Source organism: Ceratotherium simum, chromosome X, assembly GCF_057802395.1.
Source record: "Ceratotherium simum simum isolate JZ-2026a chromosome X, ASM5780239v1, whole genome shotgun sequence".
NCBI classification, from domain to species: Eukaryota; Metazoa; Chordata; class Mammalia; order Perissodactyla; family Rhinocerotidae; genus Ceratotherium; species Ceratotherium simum.
The window spans coordinates 31696854-31721773 of NC_141940.1; the positions used below are offsets into that span (position 1 = coordinate 31696854).

Consider the following 24920-nt stretch of genomic DNA (forward strand, 5'->3'; position numbering starts at 1 on the left):
TTAGTAATTTTCCCAAGATCAATCAGCTGATAAATTGAAAAGTTGAGTTGCATATACCTCCTCTCTTTAATTGTAACTATATAGGCTGACATTAGCCCCATAGCACCACCTACCCACATAAGAAATGAAGATCCTCATGAACAGAAAGGAGTAGGTAAACATGGTAAAGTGGCTGACGATTAATGCTTCTGACTTCCTTTTCTGCTCTGTTCTCTTGATACTTGCCTGATAAAGTCTTTCAGCTGACTCTTGGTTAACTCAGCAGGCATCTTTTGGGGACGTACTCCCTGCCCAGTCCCATACTGGGCTGTCTGGGGTTGTCTTTCTCACATGTTCTCATTAAAAGGAAAATAGTCCAGAATAGTAATATTTAATTTCTTTAGATTATACTGAACTCTGTAGTGTGATTGCTTAATGTAATTAATTCTTCCATCATTGGATCATTATTTTTTGACTCTTTGTCCTTGGCTGATTACAGGCATGATTAAAGACAATACTCCAGTGATGTTTGCCTTCCAGGCCCTATGACTTCTCTATTCCAGACAGAATCTTTGTTTCCCTTGTTTCAGATGAGCCTTCCTTGACCAATTGTTGCTTTTCAGGTTGCCTGAGGGGTTGCTGCCATATTTCTTAGGTCTACAGGAGCACTCTATCCTATGAAGCTGGGCTTCTCGAGCAATAATGCCTCTACCTCAGCTCAAGAGTCAGTTGCATATTTTTCACTTGGTACCTGGGCCTATGCAGATGTCCAGTTTAGCTACCACTGGCATTTTTTTATATTAGACTATATAGTACATACAGGATTCATGAAAGGTTTTGACTAATCGTATCTCCAAATTAACTCCAGAGTCACAGATCTGTCAGGGTCATTAGTCTCCTGAACTTTTTCTTCTATTCTACTTTAAGTCTTACATCTCTGCCTGCAACCTTCTGTATTGCATATCATTTACATTCTAGTTCCTCATTTTCTCAGACTGTAAAATGGGGATAATCATTCTTGTGCCTTCCTTGCCCACAGGGGTGGCAGGAGGATGAATGTGTTCTGCTTGTGGAGTCCTTTGGGCCCTTGGGGAAAATGACACTCTATTAATTCAAGGCAGTAATATTGAGAAAGGATGACTGTTAGGAACACATATAAATTATTTAGAGTTTGATCATCTCAATTTAAGTTTACCCAGGGTATTTTACAGTGTTTGTACAGATTTCAGAGGCTGTGGCAGATCTCTCCAAAGCCATTAAGAGGGTTTTCGGGCATTTGCTGATATTAATTTTAGTAAAATATGGGATCTCTCTGTAAGTAGGATCATTAAAATAATTGATTATTGGAGCACATTACTTTACAAAAGTAATCCAGAGAGAGACACCGATAATCTCTCAACCTAAAAAATCACACAAACTGTGATTGCAGGTCACAAATGACTTTAGTAAGATGTCATAAGGGATAATATAGAGTCTTGAGAGTCTGACAAGAGCAGTATGCCTGTTTCTTTTATTATCAATAGACGGGAGCACAAAAGTCCGTTCATCCAGTTTATAAAAAAATAAGAGGTAAAAAGCTACTGACTAGACCACATATCTGAACAAAACTGACATTGGAGGGTGAAATGGAGCCTAAAGGGATTACATAGTCTCAGGCAGTTTTCTGTCATCCCCATGGAATAGGCAGGAAAAGATATCAAGCAAGGTTGAGGGATTCTGCATGAATGGTGAGGTTCTTCCTGGCCCCTATGATAATACTTAATAAAAAACTCATTTTTCCTCTGCTACCTCCTGTGGCAGAGTGTGTGTATAGGGAGGGGTGGTGGGAGTGGAGGTGGTTGGGGAGTAGTGGGGAGATGACCTCATGTGGCGCTGCTCCCATGACTCGGCCAGCTTGAGCTTGACACTTTACCCTGCCCTGCTCTTCCCTTTAAATGGAGTACTTGCATAAGCTCTTAGAATTAGGCGAAAACTCCACAACTCACACAGAGCCTGCAGGCAATCATTGCAGCTAAAATCTCTGTCCCATGTCCTCTCTTGACTTCCCCTTGAACTTTATGTGCCTTCCTCCATTCACTTTTGCTTTGTGGATATAAATTTCTTGTTCTTCTCATTTAGAGGTTTTTATTGAAATCAATGTCCCTTCAAAATGATGAAAGGAAGAGATGAATTTTAACTATACAAGTAAATAGCCAATCACTGATACATCAGACAACATCCCATCATCCACTCAGGAACCTCTGAAAGGGAAGATTACTTCTGTTGCAGATGATGTCTTACTTGATTAAAATATTTAGTGCTTTTTTTTATTCAAATACAGTACCATCATCAAATGTTATTATGAATATTTACATACTCATCAAGATAAAGAGGGGCTTTTCAGATTTTTCTGTTGAGTTTTGTTTGAGTCCTTTGATAAGTGAAACAGAGCTGTTGACTGTTGTGCTCTTCCTTTCCAGCATGTTCACAGAATTGTGACAGCAGGCAAATAGTTAAATTCTTTTGCAGAATGTTAAGTGCTGGGAGGAAGAATTTTCCTCTACTTTGCAAAGGTTCTTTTACCTGGTCTAATAATCAAATTGACATGAGACAGATTAACAGGAGAAAACTAAATTTAATTGCATAAGTACAGGAATCTCACATATACTAGAGGGTGAGAGACCCCACAAAAATGAGAAGTTCAGAGACAGAAAGGTAAAATGAGGTATATATGCCATCTTGAGCTAGGAAACAGGATGGGGTCCTGAGGCTTCAGAGAAGAGGAGAGTAATTCACAGGATAATAAGAAGAGCAGATATTCAGTACGTAGAGGTTTGCCCTGGCATGTTGATAGGTCATAAAAAGCTATTTCTGATAATAATTCTTATTATGGGCAAGGCCCCCAATTTAAATTCTTTAAGAGAGAGGTAAAAATTTCTCTTGAGCCCACAGGGTCTTGATTGCCTTCAGCTCAAAACAATCCACATGCCAAAGTGACACATCTTGGGGAGGCCTGTTCTGAACCCCTTCATAAGGTACAAATACTATAGGTCCTACAGCATTTGTCATCCTTTAATAGTGTAGGAGAGGAAAAATAATTTTCCTTCTACCCTTCTAGGTTCTTGGCTGAGACTCTCCTGTAATAAAAAGACAGATTAACAGGAGAAAAACAAACAGAAGTTTAACAACACGTGTACCTCCTATATACATGGGAGAGACCCAGGAAAACTGAGTGACTCTCCAAAATGACCCAAGCCAACACCTTAAATCCATCACCAACTAAAGACAAAAGAAGATTTTGGAGGGGGCAGCCAGCTATGGGAGGCTATCAGGAAAAGCACAGTAAACAAGGGTAAGGTTGTTATGCAGATTTAAGTCCTTGCCTTCTCCATTGATAAGAATTTCTATAGATTTAATCATCCTCCTTTCCTGGTACAGAAAGGGAGACACCCTTACAAATGGAGATTTCCCTTCTACATGTAAATGTCTCTTTCAAAAGAGTAACTTGTACTAGGTTTTAAGAGCTTCTCCTGTGTCTTCTGTTTCTTAAAAATAACCAGTCTAAAATAATATGCTAAACAGGCATATTTTGAGGTGGCAAATTCTGCTCCCCTTCAATAGTAAACCTTCTAACAATATTAGGGCTTGACAGAACACATGATTCAATTCTCAGCCCCAGAGTGCGTATTTCTATAATTATTTAAAGGTAGGTAGTGTGGCATAGTGGAAAGAGTATAGAAGTCTGACCAGAATACCTGACTAGTATGTATGAATTAATCACTACACTCAAAGCCACATAGCAAGTAAGTGACAAAACTGAAACTCAAACCTAGGTCTGTCTGACTAGATATCCTGTGCTTCTAAACTCTAGCTATACAGGCTGTCAGAGGTATAATAATGTATCCTATAATAATAACTGCCATATTGTATTGAGCATTTACCATGTGCGAGATACTGCACTTTACATGCATTATCACATTTAATATGTCACAGCTGAGGAAATTGAAACTTCAAGAGATCTCTATGTGATTCAGAACAAGTCACTTCGTTTCTCTGGACCTCAATTGCCTCTTTTCCCAGGCTTTCTAAATCTTAACTGCTCACAAAAGGACAACCACGTGGTGCATGTGATGATAATATTGAGTTCCTGCGATCAGCACCCTAAGTCCACAAATCCCCCCCTCCCTCACCCAGTCCCTTTTTGCTTTCTGAAACTCTGTGTGGTTTGGCATCGCTAGCTGCTCCTGTGTTTCCATTTGCCATAGGCTTCACCTGCTGCCTTCCCAAGAACTTCTTTCCATTCTTACCCTCTCTCTTATCTATGTCTTCTACCTCTCCTCTTTCCTATCAGCGTTTAAATATACTCATATTGTGGGAGATCAAAATTTGGCTACTCCAAAATATATCTCTTTACCTTGATTATTTTCTCTGATGGACATTTGACCTCCCCCATTAAACCTGGTATTATTTTCTCCTGCTAACCTGTCTTTTAATTATTTGGCCAGCCATAAGAACCTTAAGAGAAAGGGCGGAGGGGGATTCTCCCTTTTCCCCAACAGTTCTGGCGCCCAATGCAGGGCAAAAATTTCACTGGCTGGACACTGCTCATTCCTGGACTACTGCAGCGGAGAGGTCCCGGACCCCTGACAAGAGCCAGCAGGAGGTGAGAGTTCTTACTATGTCATCTTCCCGGATCTCTGCCTGCAGGGTCTAATGGAAGCAAGAGTGGTAAGTTTTTTTTCTTTCTAAATTTAGATTAACAGGAGAAAATATTGGTGAAACTAGCTTCTTGGACTCAGTGACTCTAGGATCTGGTTGGGTGCCCATAGGATAATTGATCCTTTTCCTTCCAGAAATAGTCTTTGTCCCTGTCTCTCTTTTTGTCATTTACACAGGCATCTCTACAAGCCTGTTGTCTGGGCTTTTGCCTTGTTCTATGTCTTGAGAGCTTGGCTTTGTGACCTTTCTGGTCTCCGCCATCTGGAGGATATATGTACCGGCGTGTGTCTTGGCGGTGTGGGAGATCAAGATTTGGCCATCCTAAAATATATCTCTTTACCTTGATTGTTTTCTCTGAGGGACATCTGACCTCCCCCGCTAACTGCCTAAAGAATTTGACATGGTGGCTCCTTTCTGGAACAGATCTTCTATCATGATGGCTGTAAAGATAATGTAGGATAAATGTTACAATAGGAAAGGCACCAACAAGCCCATCTTATTGGAAGTTCTGTCTCTCTGGCCACATTCTCTGGATGGCCCTGCAAGGAGTTGCCAGACAAACATTTACATTTATAAGGGAAATCTCCATTTGTAAAGGTATCTCCCTCTCTGTTTTGGGAAGAGAGGGGGATGGCCTCATTTCTAGAGGCTTATCAATGTGGAAGTTCAGGCCTTCAAGCTGCATAATAACCTTACTCTTGTTTACTGTGCTTTAGTGGTAATCTCCTGTAACTGACTCCCCCCACCCCCAACATCCTCCTTTGTCGTTGGCTGAACATGGTATTTAAGACGAGAATTTCTGCTATTGTGTTGAGAAACGCAGTGTCCCTGCTTTCTCCCATGTATACATGTTATTAAACTTGGTATTATTTTCTCCTGGTAACCTGTCTTGTTAATTATTTGGCCAGCCATAAGAACCTTAAAGAAAAGGGCACAGGGAGATTCTCTCTCTTCCCCCGACGACAGCGGCCAGTCAAGAAGACTGAGATTCCGGGGGACACTCTCTTTGTCCGGCTGTGCCTGCTCTCAGGGAAGTTTGTCATAAGGGGTCCCATTTGCTTTATAAGGGGCTTTTGTCATCTCTTGTTATGCTTTCTTATTTTTGGAAGTGAATTCTCTGGATTTCTTCTGGGGACGCCTCTTGCGTCCATAGTTAAAGCTTGGGATGAGTCGCTGTTAAGATTAAGATCCTACTCGTCAATGTGGCCAGACGATGGATCATTTAAATTGGAAAAACTTCTAAATTGAGGAAGAAAAATTTTTGAGAGCTCTCACATAATTGTGTTATTGGTACCTAAGTAAAGGCCTGAAAAAAAAAAGGAAAAATTTGAGTAGCCTTAAGACCCTGACTCAGGTTACAATTGAACTGAGAAAATGTAAAAGTGTAAGTGTTGATAAGATTATAAAGGTTGGAATGTTTGAGCTAATTCATATAAAAGGGTTACATCAACTTTGCGTGTCTTCTCTTTTTGCCTGATTGTATTATGGGAATAGACATTGTGTCTCAGCATGGGATATAACGCAGACATGCAGCCTTTATTCGTCAAAGAAACTGATGTTGTTTCTATTACAGAACTGGTTAACAAAAATAATAACTTAAATGATGGCTAATTTTATCTCATGTCTCATGAAGTCTTCTAGGCAATCTAAATAATTATTGGGAACACGTAACTAAATAGATGCGAAAAAGATAAATGTTAGGTGAACTTTTAACAATAATTATGTGTTATGGTGTATATAGCTTCCAAATTCTTTTTGGTGACTTAAAACTTTAGAGTTTTGATAAATATTATGATAAAAATTCATTGAGTAGATCATTTCCAAATAAAATATTAGACATTGATTGCTAAATATAGGTTTATCTACTTTTGGCTTATTACAGGAAAACTAAAAGATGTTTTGGGTCTATTAGTAAACATGTCTGTGTTTTATTAAAAATTTGTACTATAAAGTAACACGTTTCTAGAAATTATGAAGAGTTTATAAATTTTCCAAGTCACAGAATGCTAATGTAATAGAAAGTTTATAATTGCTTACTTAGTTTTTACTTACAAATTAAGGTTTCTAAGGGTTTAAAGTTGTAATATGTGATTAAAGCTGCTAGAAATTAATAAAGAAAATATGTTTGTATTCAAGGAAAGTAAGGTATGTGTTTTTAGTAAATAAGACATAAAAATTGGAAATATTTTGTTTGGTTAAGAAAGATAAATTATTCCAAAGTACTAGATGGGAAGAAAGGAACTCATGGGACAAATTCTAAATGTAAAAAGTAAGTGACTAAAAGTTTGTGAAAGTAAAACCCTAAAGAGTTTTATGCATGGTCAGGTTGGCTAAGATTAAAATGAATCCAATTAAGTAAATGAGTTTTAATGTCAAAAGTAAGTTGGTGCAAAATTAAAATTTAGTCTTCTCTTAAAAGGATAATTTTTCTTGAACTTTTTGTCTGAGAGGTTATAAAAGGTTTCTCCTAACCTTTGAGTAAGTCTACCTAAAAGACATAAAATCTGTGTTTTGTTAAAATAATTTTCTATGTTCAAAAGGACTGAGGTCTCTCTGTTAAGGTTTTTCTGACTATTTTAACTCTCTGTCTGCCCTAGCTGTTTCATAATGAACATTGTTTCATACTTGATCAAGTGTTTATAATAAACCTTCTTAGGTGGTATTAAGTGGGTGAATGTAATTGATAAGATGTTTTGAAATTGTATAACATTACTGAAATTGTGATCTGTCCTGGTTATCAGTCTGCTTCTATTATTTTAAAGTTTTAAACGTCACAAAATTAACCAAATTTCTTTGTCAATTGCCATTTTGGGGTCTTGTTGGTTGCAGACAGTTATTTCTTTGCTCTGATGCTTTTGCAAAATAGGTTTCATCTTCAGAGAAATTCATAGAAAGGACTCTGGCACTTACTCTAGAATACAGGCTTCTGATAAACTTTCAGATCATAAAACTGAACTTGGTAAAAAATTACAGAACTCTGATGGAGAAACTGATGACTTCATGAAGCAGCTAGCAAAAAGATCGGGATCAAGAATTGATTACACAGGACTGAATAAACTGATGAGGATGATTATAATTTTTATAATTTTTCATTTGAAATATTGCTGAATTTTTAATGTTTTGCTTTTTCAGATTTAAAGAAAACTTTTCCTCTTCTCTCCTGAGCTAGCTATAACATAGCAATTTGGTAAATTATATCTTTGTAAGCAGAATTGAAACATTTATCTTTTTCTCCCTACCTGATCCCTTCAGGATTTGAAAACTCTTAGGGAGTGAGTATTGTTTTCATGGCAATATAGTTATTTGCATAAGTTCAATAAGAAACTGTTCTCCTTATAACAGGACACAATTGGAAACACAGGTTATATTACCAAAGCTTTGACTAGAATATTATATTTAAGAAAAACATACAGACTCAGATATGACAAGAAAGCTTTTGAGGAATGAAGATTGGACTTTATGGAATAAAGCCATGTGGAAATATTGGCCTGGTACCTTATGTTCCAAACAACACTTACTAGGATAAGTAAGGAATGTCACTTATTTGGCAGGTGCAAGGAACCTCGAAATATTTTGGGGAAACCTCAAGAAGAGAGGAATTCACCCAAATTTGTAGGTATTACAGGTGAAGTCTAATGACAAAATCCTTGGCTTGGCTTTCCTGGCCTCGAGAGGCCTTTAAAGGTTGGTCTGAGATTCCTTATAAAAAGTTCCAGCAAAGCAGATTTAAAAGAGCCTATATGATCAATTACTATTCTTGCTGTACTTATGTAAATACTTGGACCAAGTTTATTAAAACTAGACTTAGTTTACAAACTAGCTAGTCTTACTTTGGCTATCTTTGATAAAAATGAGGGTGATTTTAGAGAAAAAATTATTTCAATGGAAACTATAGTACACATTTGTGGATATTAGATCCTAGTTTTGTTAATTGTCTTTTGAGGCTTTTGTTTTATATCTGTTGACTGGACTGGATCCTGATTTATTCTAGTCTCCTGAAATATCTGGCCATAGATCTCCAAACTAATGTTTTTGATTTTTTCTGTCATTTTCATTCAGAGTCGTTGAGAACTGAACCTGCCCTATTTCCTGAAGCCTTGCAAACTAAAGCTGGACAACTTGATATAAGCTTAAGAGAGATTCATGTTTGTTGCTGTGTAAGCCACTCAGAAAGGTACGTGGACACCCGATGACATCATCAGAGATATTTCAAACGGCAAAAGATGCTTTGACCCTCACATCTAGAAATCTTCTTGACTGGCTGCGCCCTGGGCTCAGGAACTGGTTTACAATTTGCTCCAACCATTAACCTTGTTTTTCTTTTGTTTCCATAAAAATGCTTCTTATTAATACCTGATTGCTTGCTTCCACAATATAGGCCTAACTTTGGGAGCCCGCCTGCATCACCACCTTCTAAAATGAACTTAATCGAACTGATCTGTTATCAGGACTAAGAAATGTATTCAGTGAGATGAAACAATCTACCAACTCAGCTCTGGACTATGAAACTTCTTTAAGTTTCAAAAGGACTGAGAAACTTTTAGTTTCAAAGGCAGGACTGTGGGAGATCAAAATTTGGCCACCCCAAAATATATCTCTTTATCTTGATTATTTTCTCTGATGGACATTTGACCTCCCCCACTAACTGCCTAAAGGAATTTAACTTGAGTGTGAACGGACTGGCAGGGTCCTCGCTAAGCCCATTCTTATCAAAGTTCTGTTTACTAAACATTTACATTTGTAAAGGTATCTCCCTCTGTGTACTGGGAAGTGGGGGGGGGGTGTAGGCCTTATCTCTGGAAACTCTTATTAGTAAGGAAAGAAAGGACTTAAATCTACATACTTGTGATTACTGTGATTTCTGTCTCTCCAGCCACATTTTCTATAGGTGGCCCTGTAAAGAATTGTCTGACAAACATTTACATTTCCCACTCCATGTAAATTGTCTTCTTCCTCTCTGAAATCCCAAACCCCCCACCCCAGCATCCTCCTTTGTCTTTAGCTGAAGATAGTATTTAAGATGAGAAGCTCTGCCATTTTGTTGAGAAACTCAGTTTCCCTGGTTTCTCCCATGTGTATGTGTTATTAAATTTGGTATTATTTTCTCCTGCTAACTTGTCTTTTAATTATTTGGCCAGCCAGAAGAACCTTAAGGGAAAGGGTGGAGGGGGATTCTTCCTCTTCCCCAACAATATGTTCCCCCTCTTAAACACTATCACAAAACTCCTTCAAAACTCTGTGTTCTTCCTGTTAATGCTCTCTTTTCACTTAAAAATCAAATTTTTTGAATAAATTGCCTTCACTCATCATCTGTATTTTCTCACCTCCCAGTCACTGTTCATGCCACTGTGATCTGGCTTCTGTCCTGACTACTGTCCCCTCTCTCCATATTAGTTTCCTATGGCTGCTGTAACAAATTACCACAAATTTAGTGGCTTAAAACAACACCCATTTATTATCTTACAGTTCCACAGAAGTATGACATGGTCTCACTGGGTTAAAATTAAGGTGAGGACAGGGCTGCATTCCTTTCTGGAAGCTCTAGGGGAGAATTTGTTTCCTTGCCATCTCTAGCTTGTAGAGGCTGCCCACATTCTTTGGTGAAGAAAGATTCTTCACCTTTAAAGACCCAGGTGATTAGATTGGGCTCACCTGGATAATCCTGGCTAACCTCCTCAAGTTACTTAGTTTAATCACATCTGAAAAGCCCCCTTTGTCATGTAACCTAACATATTCACAGGCTCCAGGGATTAGGACATGGGGGACTTTATTCTGTCTACCACCCTCCTCTCCAAAATGTTCTCACTGAAATCACCAAAGGCTTCATTGTTGAGAACTCCAATGGGTACTTGCAATACTTGTCTTACTGTCCTTCTTGTCTACATGCGGCAGTATTGACAAACTCTTCTGTCTTGAAACTCTATTTTAATTTCTCTCCTTTTATGACCAGTTTTTTTGTGTCTTTCTGGTCTTCCTTTACTTTGTCCTTTAAACATTGGTGTTCTCCAGAATTCAATCTTCAGCCCAATTCTATTCTATCTGTACAAACTCTCCTTTTGTTATCTCATCCATTTCCATGACTGAAACTGAAGTTATATATACTGATGATCATATTTCATAGCCCTCTCAAGTCCAGATCTATATGTCTGACTGCTTAGTCATATCTTTTTAAAATTTTAAGTCTTTAAGGTTTATTTTTCCAGCTTTATTGAGATATAATTGATGAATAGGAATGTATATATTTAAGGTGTACGATTTGATGTTTTGATATATGTATACATTGTGAAATGATCACCACACTCAAGTTAAATAACATATCATCTCACATATTTACCATTTATTTTTCAGTGTGGTGAGAACACTTAAGATAGACCTTCTTAGCAAATTTCAAGTATACAATGCAGTGTTGTTAACTGTAGTCACCATGCTGTATATTAGATCCCCAGAATGCATTCATCTTGCATAACTGAAACTTTGTACCCTTTGCTCAACATCTCCTCTGCCCCTCCCTCCTGCCCCTGGCAACCACCATTTTAATGTTTGCATCTATGAATTTGACTATTTTAGATGCCATATATAAGTGAGATCATGCAGTATTTGTTTTTCTGTGTCCGGTTTATTTCACTTAGCATGACAGTAATCAAAACAGCATGATACTGGCATAAAACAGGCATATAGACCAATGGAATAGAATAGAGAGCCCAGAAATAAATCCACATATTTACAGTCAACTGATCTTCAACAAGGGAGCCAAGAACACACAATGGGGAAAGGATAGCCTCTTCAATAAATGGTGATGGGAAAACTGGATATCTACATGCAGAAGAATGATTTTGGACCCTTATATCACACCAAATACAAAAATTAACTAAAAATGGATTAAAGACTTAAATTTGAAATTGTAAAATTGCTAGAATAAAACAGGGAAAACACTTCTTGACATTGGGCCTGGCAATGATTTTTTTTGTCACGACACCAAAAGCACAGGCAGCAAAATCACAAATAGATAAGTGGAATTGCATCAAACTAAAACGCTTTTGCACAGCAAAGAAGACAATCAAGAATGAAAAGGCAGTCTACTGAATGGGAGAATATATTTGCAAACCATATATCTGATAAGGGATTAATATCCAAAATATATAAGGAATTCAAACAACTAAATAACAACAACAACAACAAAAACAAAAAGATTAAAAAATGGGCAAAGGAGCTAAATAGACATTTCTCAAAAAAAAAAAAGGAACATACAAATGGCCAATATGTACATGAAAAGATGCTCAATGTCACTAATCATCAGGGAAATGCAAATCAAACCACAATGAGATATCACCTCACACCTGTTAGAATGGCTATTATTAAAAAGAAAAGAGATAAGTACTGGCAAGGATGTGGAGAAAAAGGAACCCTGGTGCACCATTGGTGGGAATTTAAACCGGTACAGAAATTACGGAAAACAGTGTGGAAGTTTCTCAAAAAATTAAAAATAGAACTACCATATGATCCAGCAATATCACTTTTGGGTATATAGCCAATGAAATGAAAACAAAATCTCAAAGACACATTTGCCCTCCCATGTTCATTGCAGCATTATTCACAATAGCCAAGATATGGAAGCAACCTAAATGTTCTGTGATGGACAAATGAATAAAGAAAATGTGGGAGACAGGCAGACAGACAGACAGACAGACACACACACACACAGAGGAATATTATTCAGCCTTTAAAAAGAAGGAAATTCTGCTGTTTGTGATAACATAGATGAACCTACAGTCACATCTCTATATGGCCATCTCACAGGTACCTCAAATTCAGCATGTTCAAAAGACAACTCTTCAGTCCCCTCCCCATCACTCCAAATCAGCTACTTCTCCTGATTTCTTACTTCAGTCAATCGTATCACTATCTACCTAATTGCCCAAGCCGTAAAATTTCACAACATTCTTGGCAATATTCTCTCCCAGACCAGCATCAACCACCTCTAATCAGCAATTATGGATGCTACTTTATCTCAGGGGTCCTTTCTGTCCATTCCATTGCCATGATCTCAATTCTTGACTTCAACGTTTCTCTCTTAAGAGTCCTACAAAGACCTTCTTGCTGCCCCCCGTCCTTTCAATCTTTTCTCCACACCATAACCAGAAGGACCTGTTTAAAACTTACCTTCTTCAAGTCCATTCCATGATTTCCCAGCACCTTCAGAATGACGTGCAAGCTCTGTAGCTTGGCATATATATACCTTTATGATCTGGCCCTATCATTTCATTTTCATCTCACCCCGCAGCTTCCCCACCACTCACCCCTACACCCATCGCCCCTCATGCCCTGTGATCTAGCATTATTTTGTTTTCTCAGTCTTTCATGATTTAGCACATGTTGCTTTCCATTCTGAGAACATTTTTCCTTCTACCTCCCCCATTCTTACCCATTTAAGAATGAAAAAGACAAAAAATACTGGGAAGGAGAAATGTGATATAGAGATTAAGACAATTTTAACTATACACATACTTTGAATTGTTTTTAACTACTCAACTAATACCTTAGTATATAATCATCTAATTAAAAATTGTTTAAAAATTTAAATCCTTGCAGATAGAGCTAAAGTTCTCTATGATACCCACTCCCACTGTATATATTATTCTGCAACTTGCTTTTTGATTCAGTTGTATGTCTTGGAGATCTATGTCAGAATATAAAGATTTATCTTATTCTTTTTAATTACTGCTCACTATTACATAGTATGGCCATGCTACAAGTGTATGCAGACATTCTGGTATTGAAAGACATTTAGGTTGTCTCCTGATTTTTGCTTTTATGAACATTACTACAGGGATTATCCTTGTAAAAATGCCACGTTGTAAACATGTGGCAATGTTTGTCTATAGTAGATACTAAGAGATAGTATTCCAATGACACTGACTATTGGTTCCCATAATGGACATTACCCATTTGCTTGTTTGTTTCTTTCACTGGCTCCCAAGTTCCTCAAGAGAAAGAACTGTATCTTATGGTTTATGTATTCTTAGACTTAAACAGAGCCTGGCATATAAGATGTGCTTAAAGTATGTTGTCAAATGAATGTGGCTGGCTGCTCTCATTAAGCAAGGCCTTCTTCCTCACAGTCCAAAAAGCTTTCTTACCTCTCTTTTTTAGTATAGCCTTAGTCCAATTATCATAGTAGTCCTTATGCAGAGGCCCTCTGAACCTTGAGCCTGGGGCAGTGTTTCTCTATATCTGTTGTTTGAGAGAGATCTGTTGCAGCTATTTGAGCATGCTTTTGAAGGTGCCACCACCTGAGATTATCGTTTCTTCACCTGTCTTCACAGGCCAGTGTACTTCCATTTCCTGTACCCAGCCTCTTGAGAGATACACATCTTTGATAGCCTTACTCTGGTCTCCTGCTTCCATGTAAGGTGATAGAAAATCCAGATGATTGCTAATTTTCTATTTTTAATAATTCTGTGTTCCTTGTCTGTAAAATGAAGATGATGTCTATCATTTATCTCCCCCACTAACCATATAGTAAGAAATAATTAGAACATGATTTGAGACTTTCAGAAATGGTGCTATAGATGTTGCATGAGGCAGCTGCAGAAAGGGGGGTTTCTCCATTAGTGCATAGGTGTGTGTGCATACGTGCCCCATCCAACCTGTCACACCATGCCCCTTGAGGTCAGAGACTATCTCATTCTGCCTCTACTGCCTGTACCTAGCATTCATGTCCAGCTATATGTACGTTAAATCAATGTACTGGGTATCAGAATAGTTAAATAGATACGGCCAATATTTATTTTGCACGATCGACTATGCTAAGTTCTACAGTATTGTTTCAATCAGTGACTTAATGCACTTAATGAGTGTCTAGTTTGTGTCAGTCACTGTGCTAGATGCTGTTGATACAGCAGTGCACAAGACAGAGTATCCCTACTACCATGGGATTTCAATCTAGCCATCTCACAGCAGAGAGTTTTGCAAGGGGCAGTGATGGTGAGACTCTTCCTCCTGCTCCGCTAGAACACAAGAACCTTTCAATCACTCTCTACCCCAGGACAGACTTTACTGTTATGCCTTGCAAAAGAAGCCTACCTGATGAGGGGGTGTAGGTGAAGACTTCTCATGCAGAGCCCTGCAAAGGGAAAGAAAAGTCATTCTCTTGTAGTATCTATCATGGTATGTGAAGATAGAGAATATATTCCTCTAGGACACCCACTCTCAGTTTTTCCTCACAAGATCATACTGTTTATTGATGTTATTTTGTCATCGTCCTTCAGTGTCCTTTATTCATTCCCATGCTTTACTCCAAAACTGTCGATGCCCTTCTGTTGCCTATCAAAATTAGCTCTTCACTGTCTAACATTGCATGCTACATTTGTTCCCATTTCTTGGCCTTCCTTTGCTTGCTTTGCCTTCAGCCTATTATCCTTTGTTGTTGCCAAACTGATTTTTCAAGGTTCAGCTCCAATCCTTCCTCCTCAATGCTACTCTGGTCCTCCATCCTCTCATCTATCTTTGAACCCGACTTACGAAAAAATGCCAGCAGGCTTTTTTAGGATTTCCCGTACTCTCTCCCCAATAACATTATAAGCCCTTAGAGGGCTGATTCCATGTCTTTTATCCTCCACACTATGAGGCACAGAACATGAGATCAATAGAGAATTTTTACTAATCTTTACTAATTTAGAGCAGCATCCTTTAAATGCCATTTGTGAACAGATGAATGGGTGGGAGATACTTGAGTCAAACAAATTAGGTTAAGCATGTGTTTCTGTAACATTTTATTTCATTCAACATGCAAGTAACATTTATGGATCACCTCTATGTGCCAGGTACCATGCTAGACTCTGGTGATTCATAGATAAATAAAATGGCCCTTTGCTCTCAAGAATCTCATGGTCTAGTTAAACAACATAGAGGTTAGCAAATGAATACAGTACTGTGTTATAATTGCTATAATGGAGGTTTGCCATGGAGGTGTAGTGACAGTTCAGGAAGGCTGGCTCAGTCTACCCGAGTGTGGTCGGGAGAGGTTTCACAGAGAAAGTCAGGCTTGAGCTGACTTTTGAAGGAGGCATATGATATAAGCCATATTCAGCTTATTGGAGACACTGAATCCCAACTACTTATGAGATTACTGACCAAACCAAATGTAGATAACTTATATCAACTGCAATCTGATGGGGGGAATATGCTTTCTCTTTGGAGGTATTTAGGCATCTCAGGCCTTTTAGTACCTTCAATGCAGGAAAGCACTGAGCAGCTGGAAAGAGGTTTTAGATTTCTAGAATCTGAGCAACCTGGCACTTCTCAGCTGAACAAGGCCCTTTGGATTGAGTGCCAGTTTAACATAATAGCTGTTTGAAGTCTTCGAAGTACACTTATAAAAACAAAGTGACAGGCTGACTACAATGTATTTGGCATCTAAGGTTCCTATTACTTGGCTAAACTTCATTATCTTTATCAAATATCTCTAATGCTAAATAATCATAATCACTCCTTTGTCTAAGAATAAATGCAATTACCGACTACACAAGGTAAGGGAAATTAAATTGGCTTAGCAAGCTTCCACATGCCACCTCCAAGCTGAAAGAACACAAAACTCTATTAAATTTTTATTTCTTGGCTGCACTTATTTCAATACTCTGTGTATGTTAATGTGTGGAGAAACTGTTCGATTTATAACAAATGCAAACTCAGAAGCATTGCTAAGAAAGCCACATTTTGGAGTTTAGCTGCAAAGGCAGGAGGCATGAGCTCACACTTGCAAACCTTTGGAGACTAACACCCTAACTCCTCTGGAGGCAGTTCATCTTCTGTTGATGTCTGAAATAGGCTATTGGGTTCCCAGAAGCAGCAGGACAATCAAGAGAATCCAAGGAGAATCTCCAGTTTTGGCTGGACTTGTGGGAGAGCAGGTGGTTGGGAGTAATTAAGGACTGATTCCTGGTGGCCTCTCACCAACGTAATTAGGTGCCTTCAACCACTAATGAATCTCATACTCATGTTGGGCTATTTAAATCATCCAAGAAAGCCTTGGCCACAGAGATGTGTCTTGCATCACATTCAGTGATGACCTGCTGGGCTCTCTGTCTCCAGAGCTCTCCAGTCCTCACAACTGAGGGCATTTTTAATCACTTGCAAGTTCAGCCTAGCTCTAGGCTCTGGGGCCAGTCCTGTCTGAGACACTGGGATTTTGAGGTGCCCTAGGGCAGTAACTTAGCATCCTAGGCATTACATTTGATCGTGATCTGCCCTCGTCTGTCAGTCTAACAATTCAGATTTTCTTTTGTTCTTGTGACAAAGACCTTTTTTTGGTCCCAGTCCTTATAACTCAGTTTTTGTGGTAGGCACTCTGCCTTGAATCTTTTGGGCCTAGGTTCCAGCCTTGTTCTTTCTCTAGCCCTCTTCGAGATTGGAGTTCTGCCTCAGACTTTAACCCATTGGGTTACTCTCCTCTAACTGTTACCAGACAAGAAGTTTCTAGATGTCTAATGCTGTGTCCCATCTATCTGCCAGACTAATCACTGTCTTCCTACTGATGGATGATCCTCATGCTGACCTTCTGCTTACCTCAACCAGCTGTCCCATTCTTCTAGCTTTGTGTCAGAAAAATTCCTCCCAAGGCCACTTCTCAAATCCTGAGTCCTTGTGCTTATCTCTCTCTCTTTTTTTATGCCTCAGCAAACAGGCACTTTATCTGTTTTCCTTGCCTCTTCGTAGCTATGGCCACCAAAGTTAGCTCTTGGAATTCTTCTCTCAAAGACTGACTAGGGAATGAGACAGTCTTACCTGCCCACACATTGCTTGTTAACCTCAAAGACAAGTCCATAGGCCCAGTTCTTTTTAAGGCTTTTACTTCTAATCATGGAGAAATAAAGAGGGAAAGTTATAATGTAAAAAGTTCTTATAGTCCTTCTCTGTAATTCCTAACAACATTGTTGTTATGGTGCATTGATTTATGTCCCATTCTTTTATTTGTCCCTACTTTTTCACCATATTTCCCATTCCTTCTTTCCTGTTCTATTCAAGAAAATCTCGGGGCCGGCCCTGTGGCCTAGCAGTTAAGTGCGCGCGCTCTGCTACTGGCGGCCAGGGTTCGGATCCCAGGCGTGCACCGATGCACCGCTTATCTGGCCATGCTGAGGCGGCGTCCCACATATAGCAACTAGAAGGATGTGCAACTATGACATACAACTATCTACTGGGGCCTTGGGGAGAAAAAGGGAAAAAAATGAGGAGGATTGGTAATAAATGTTAGCTCAGGGCCGATCTTCCTCAGCAAAAAGAGGATTGCCACAGATGTTATCTCAGGGCTGATCTTCCTCACAAAAAAAAAAAAGAAAGAAAAAAAAGAAAATCTTGCTTCTGTGAAAATCCGTTATCCTAGAAATTTTGTATGTTAATTCTTCCATTCAACAATTTTTGAGTGCCTATTAAGTGCTAGGCACTTTTATTGACAATAGAAATATAGTGTAGAAAAAGGAAAATCATGCTCCCCGCAGTCATGGAGCTTATGTTCTAGTTGGAGGGAGATTAGTAATGAATACATAAAAAAGTACATATGCAAGAAAATATCAGATAATAGTAAGTGATATGCAGTGAATTAAAAGACAGTAATGGGAGAGTGCCTGGAAGACTATTTTTGATTGGGTTGTCAGAGACAGCATTTCCGAGGAGGTGACTTTTATGCTTAGAATTGAATGATTCAAAGGAGACAGGAATGTGAAAATTCGGAGGAAGAACATTCCAGAAAACGAGAACAATGGGTGCAAAGGTTCTAAGACAGTTACCAGTTGGTGTTTTTAAAGACAGAAAGAAGGGCACTTTGAATGAAGCATAGTAGATGAATGGACATAGAGTGGTATGAATGAGGGCAGAGAAGTAGAATCAACAGTACTTATTCATGGGCTGAATGCTAGGAGGTGATGAAGGAAAGAGTGGATCAGGGATGACCGCTAGATTTTGGATTGGCCGTTGCGTATATTTGGTAATACTGCTTTCTGAAGTGGGGAAGACTAGTGAAGAACTTGGAAAGAGAGAGAGAGAACTTGTTAGTTCTTTTCGGACATTTTAAGTTTGAGATGCCTATCATACATGCAAATGCAAATGTCAAGGTGGTTTAGGACTAGAAACATAAATTTGAAAGTATATTGATTATACTTATACATTGATTATACATATAAATGAAAGTATATTGATTATACTTAAATCTATGGGATTGCATAAGATTACCTAGAGGGAGTGTAGATAGATTAGAGAATGGTGCCTAGGTTTGATCCTTAGGACACTTTAACATTAGGAGCTCTAGCAGAGGAGGATCCAGCAATAGAGATTGAGTAGAAACAACCAGTAGGAAGAAAACTAAGGGCATAGTGTCAAGGAAGGCACATGAAAAAAGTATTTTAAAGAGAAGGGAGTGGCCAACTATGCCAAATACTACTGAGAAATTAAGTAAGAGTGAAAGTGGCCATTGGATTTCACTACATGAAATGTCATTGATGACTTTGACTATAGCGGTTTCACTGGTAGAGTGCAGACAGACGTCTGAGTGGAGTGGGCTGAAGAGAGAACGGGATGTGAAGAAGCAGGGACAGATATACACAGCTCTTTGAAGAAATGGTGCTGGGAAAGGGATCAGAGCAATTGATCATATATAGAAGGGGATGGAAGATCAAGGTATGTTTTTTTTAAAGATAGGAGACACTATGTCATGTTTGTATGCAGATAAGAACAATCTAGTAGAGAGGGAGAAACTGAAGTTGCAGGAGAGGGCATAATTATAGGACTGAAATTCTTGAGTAGGTAAAATAGAATGAAATCCAGAGCACAAGTAGAGGGGTTTGACAATAGCAAGTCTGTCTGAAAATGCAATCAAAGCAAAATGAAAGGTGATCTCTAGTCTCAAGTGGGTATTTTTCATTCATTTCTAAGCCCCTAAAGGTCATATGCCCCTTAGCAACAATCTCTCTGCAGGCATTTGCTCATGATGCCTCCTTCCACCATCTCTTACTGGGACTTTCACAGATAGTCTACCTTACTTTGATCTGGCTGTCTAGGCTCCAGGTCCTAGTCTGTTCTTCAACCAACTGAGCCCTGGCTCTCTAGGCTTTGAGCACAGAAATCCTAGAGCTTAGGGAGGATCATGCAGGGCCTCATAGGCACAGTAAGGAGTTTGCTTTTTTACTTGTTTGTTTATTTATTTCTGCTTTATTGAGATATAATTAACATATATTGTTGCATAAGTTTAAGGTGTACAACGTGATGATTTGATACACACATATATTGCAAAATGATTACCACAATAGGGTTGGTTTACACCTCCATCACCTCACATAATTACCTTTGTGTGTGTGTGGTGAGAACATTTAAGATCTACTCTCTTAGCAACCTTCAAGTATACAAAAATGCAGTGGGAAGACACTGGATGGTTTTAAATAGGAGATTTAGTGATGTGACTTACATTTGAAGACAATGACTCTTGCTATTCTGTATATAATAGATTGGAGTGGGCAAGAGTGTAAGCTGAAAGAGCCCACTGAAGACTTTTGCAATATTCTAGATGAGAGATAATGGTGACTCGTGACTACTAGTGTGATGGCGATGGAGATATGGAGAAGTAGATAGATTTGAGAGTTATTCCAACTCAGTTCTATGATTTGATAAAATGTTACCACTGCTTAAATGAAAGGAAAATTGATTTAATAAAAAGAAATAAGTACATAATTAAAATTTTGGTTGCTAATATATAACTGTGAGATAATTATGTGCTAAGGAAATTACCTATATAAAAGCACTTGGCACATAGTGGGTGCTCAATTAAAAAGTGTTATAGCTGTCTTAAAATTTAACTTAGAGGGTCAATACTTGACTTGTTGTTATGGGGTACTAAAGTATCATCAATATAACCTAAAACCATTACTTGGAATTTTTCAATTAATGGATACATTCCAAATCGTTAAAATAACTACAAACTCATTTCCAGCCTGGGCATCCTTCTGCATGGTTGTCTTCCAAGGGATAATAAGCACAGGCACATATAATCATTAAGATTAATTCTGATCATGTATGCATGCTGTAGCAGGTGTACCAAGGGCTCTGCCCATTTGTAATTCTGTCCATTGGTATTTAAAGAGTAATACAAGCTTTGTCTCTGGCATTGTGACATTATCCATTCATTGGGACTGGGCAAACCAAGTTGTTTATATAAGAATGGCTCCAAGTGTTGGCTTAGTCCTGAAGGCTAACCACTACCACACTAGACAGTGTGATTCTCACTCTGCATTTTAAAAGATCACAGTAATAATTGGTCATCATAGGAAATCACACAGTGTTCCTGGGAGAAAAATCAAGACGTTCCAGATTACAGAGCATGTCTATGGTCAGACTAGGATAGACATTTCTTTAGTGGGTGTTTGGGGGACCATCCAGTTACAGTAGAGGCTTGGTGTTAGGGAATATTAGGAGAGCAGGCAGGCAAAGTAGGGTGGGGGCCAAATCATAGAAAGCTTTTTAGCCCTAACTAATGAGTTTGGACTTAATCCTGATTGCAGCAGGAAGCCACTTGAGAATTTTAAGCAGAGGATTTTGACCTGATTTTCTTTCAACTTCCTGAGTATAGGATTTCACTTTACTTTTGGTGAGCATCAGGGAGATAGTCTCTCAGTGGGCCTTTTATAGCTCAGCCCAGGTGGCTGCTTAATATATTTTCTTTCTTATCAAGCCTCATCTCTTGGTCTATTGAATTCGATGGTCATTTACTGAATACCTATCATGTAAAAGGCACTGTGCTAGGTACTTTGTTTAGTAGCAATCTCATCTCTAAATCCTTAGGCAGTACGAGTTCTGAAAAAGTTATCTTGAATAGGGAATTAAACCTTTAAATGCTCAGATTTAGTTTTCTCTCTGTGGATTATTATTTATTTATTTTTTTGGTTCAAATGATTAACCCAGGGCTGCTAGATCCTTCCCATGACTCTACAGTCACCCCTGCCGTTATGCAAAGTTATTTCCTTTGCCAGTTCACTATTGCCTCCAGGATCAAGTCCAAATGCTTTGGCTTGGCTTACCAGGCTCTTCACAAACCTGGCCTCAACCAGCCTTTCAGTCTTTTGTTTTCTACACTTGAACCCTCACAGCCGTGCGTTCCACATTCAACTTCCTCTGAGTACACTATCCAGATTACAGAGTAAGCTGGGCTTTGTGATCTTGACTTTCCCGTAGTATATGATGACATTTTATGTTTCTGTGGTTTTGTATGCTATTGCAATGGATAAGGATGTGTCCAATCCCTTGGTGTGTTGGGATTGAAAAAAAATTCAGTGTTGAACTAGATTGCAAACTCCTTTTACTTAAAAATTATGAGTTATTTCCAGGCAAGGACTATGTATGATTTGTCTCTGTCTTTCTTCTTCCATCCAGGGCCTCACTGAGTGGCTGGCAGATAGGAGGTGGCCGGTACAAGTCAGGTAAATGAGTGTGTGTGCAGAAAATTCAAACTCATTTTTGTGTAGCCTAAGCCAAGCAGAATCATGATAATGAGTTTGCTAGAGGCCAGGGGGTGTGTAGTGCAGTGGCAGAGAAAGGGGGAGGATGTGTGGGGAGAGCCTGCAAGCCAATGGGCAGAATTTTTGATTATCTACTGTTTTAGATCATCTGCCTCACTGCTTCCCTCCATTGGTGTGTATAATTGAGAGCAAGGAATGGATCTTCTGGTTAATTGGCTTTTCTGGTTAACCAGTAGTTGACTGGAAAGCTTTCTTCTTTTGGGAAAAAAATCCTCTCTAACATATAGTAAATGCTATTTCTGTCAGTGCAATATAAATAAAAAAAATAAACCTTTTTATGATTCAGGAACCATCAACATTGTAAAAACTACTCTATTAGAAAATCAGCAATAATTCAGTAAACATGTAGTAGTCTGTACTTAGTGCAAAGCCCTGTGGAGGTTACAAAATGAGTAAGACCTACAGAATGGACAGGAACATGCAGAGTGCTTTGGGAGAAATTCATGGAGGAAATAGCTCAAATGCTGGAACTTGAAGAATGCTTGAGGCTTAGGTCATGGAGAATGAAAGGGACAGAGATGCATTCCAAGTTGTGAAAAACATGAGTGTGAAGCAGCAAGGCATAAAGAGCAGGTTGTAATTAGGAACTGAGGAGCATTAGCTGCAGCTACAGAATGGAGACATAGGGAGTGAGAGCGTTAGAGGAGAGCTAGTGCAGTAGGAGACAAAGCTGGAAAGTTTGTTAGGGGGTTAATTTTGGATGGCTTCAAATGTCAAGCTAAGAAATGTGAACTTTATTTTTTAGGCAACTGGAAGCTGGGAAAGGACTCAATTAGATCCTTGGTTTAAGAGGATAACTCTGGAAGTAAGTGTGAAGGATGTATTTAAAGGGAGAGATACTAGAGGCAGAGGAACCAAATATAAGGCTATGTGGATAGCTCATTCTTTCATCCATTCACTCATTTACACATTCATTAATTCATTCAACAAGTATTAAATAAGCATCTATTTGGGCAAGGCAGTGTTCTGGCCTGGAGGAAAAATGGCAGGTTGAAGGAAGGCTAAGCTAAAAAGAGTGAGTGAAAAAGCTAAAGAGAGAAATCAAGGACAAGGATGCAATTTCAATGTTATAAAACTAGTAATTGGGTCAATTTTAGATTTCCATCTTGGAATCATGCTGGAAGTTTGATTGGGATGCAGGAAGAGGAGTGGGATTCTCCCTGTGGGATATTGATGGTCTCTGCCAGAGCAAAGCATAAGGCACTGGGTTGAAGATAATGGGCAGAACTTCCTTTCAGACTCCATATCAGAGAGCATAGGAATCCTATAGGATGCACCCTTAAGCATGGGGAAAACAGGATTCATTTCAAATCCCACTGGGACTTTGGGGGTGGCTTGACTTAGGTCAGCTGTTACATTCTAGTTTGGTTTTAATTGGCTGCTAGAAAGGGCAGCATAACTTGAACATCTGCATGTACCTGTGGAATATCAGGTCTAGGGTGAGGTTGACAAAGTTAGTTTGAATTAAGGAGGAGGACAGTGTTAACTGGTTTAGATTCATAGGTACCAAATTGACAGAATTTGGTTATTAGATTTCAGGAGTGACATAAAGAGAAGGGTAACTTTGAGGATGTTAATACCGTAAATGGATAAGTCTTTCCACATTTTTTGTCTCTTTTCCCTCATCTGCCAAAGGAAGCGGTTAAAATAGATCAACTCTGTGGTAGGGAGAATAATGGTGACTGACTCAAAGCTGTCCATGTCCTAATCTCTAGAACCTGTAAATATATTACGTTATATGACAAAGGAAGATTAAAGTTGCAGATGGAATTAAGGTTGCTAATCAGATAACCTTGAAGAGATTATTTTGGATTATCTGAGTGGACTCAATATAATCACAAGGGTCCTTAAATGCGGGAAGAGGGAAGCAAAAGAGGCAGAATCAGAGAGATGGCATCATGAAAAAGACTTGGCCAACCATTGCTGGCTTTGCATATGGAAGGGGCCACAAGCAAGAAATGCAGGCAGCCTCTAGAAGCTGGAAAAGGCAAGGAAAGGAATTCTCCCATAGAACCTCCAGAAAGGAATGCAGCCTTGCCCACACCTTGATTTTAGCCCTGTTTTGGACTTCTGACCTCCAGAACTGTAATCTAATAAATTTGTGTTGTTTCAAGTCACTAAGCTTGCGGTAATTTGTTACAGCAGCAATAGGAACCTATTACAAATTCAATGACCTAATTTCTTCAAATATTCCTTAATCTAAAAGTTCTTAACAGCGATACACATCTTAATCATGTATTACTGTAAAAAAAAAAATCTAAGCCCAATTTCCAGAAAGTTGGATACTACAGAGCTGAGGTAGGGCCTTGCTATCTTGGATCTTAAAGCTTCCACAGGTGATTCTAATATACTCCCCTTTTTGAAAATTATTGTAATCTCTCCTTGAATGTCTATCTAGGTGAAAAGAAAGAGCCAAACAATAGAGTCATACAGTTACAGCTGTGGAAATCAAGGTGAAGAAGAATGAGCATAAGAGGTGGGCTGTGAAGCCTTAAATTTGTAACCTTGTTTTTAGTTTTCATGTCTTAGGAACCTGCAAGAGAATCCCTTGAGTAGAAGCTGCCCACCTGCTGTGCTTATTAAACAACAACCTTATTGCTGCAGAAAGTTTTTGGTAGTAGGTAATTATAAAAAAATCCTTTCCTCCTTGTCTTTGCATAAAGCAAATTATATTATCTTGCTTTA

General features: G+C 38.7%; 1 long non-coding RNA gene across 1 annotated transcript in view; it reads left to right on the forward strand.

The window, feature by feature from the left end:
- LOC147911804 (uncharacterized) overlaps positions 1-22151 on the forward strand; it is a 36141-nt gene extending 13990 nt beyond the window's left edge. Inside the window, exons 2-3 of the long non-coding RNA XR_015550685.1 lie at positions 8737-8851; positions 22090-22151. This is a non-coding gene — a long non-coding RNA (uncharacterized LOC147911804). The remainder of the gene's footprint in view (positions 1-8736; positions 8852-22089) is intronic.
- Positions 22152-24920: the final 2769 nt, after the last annotated feature.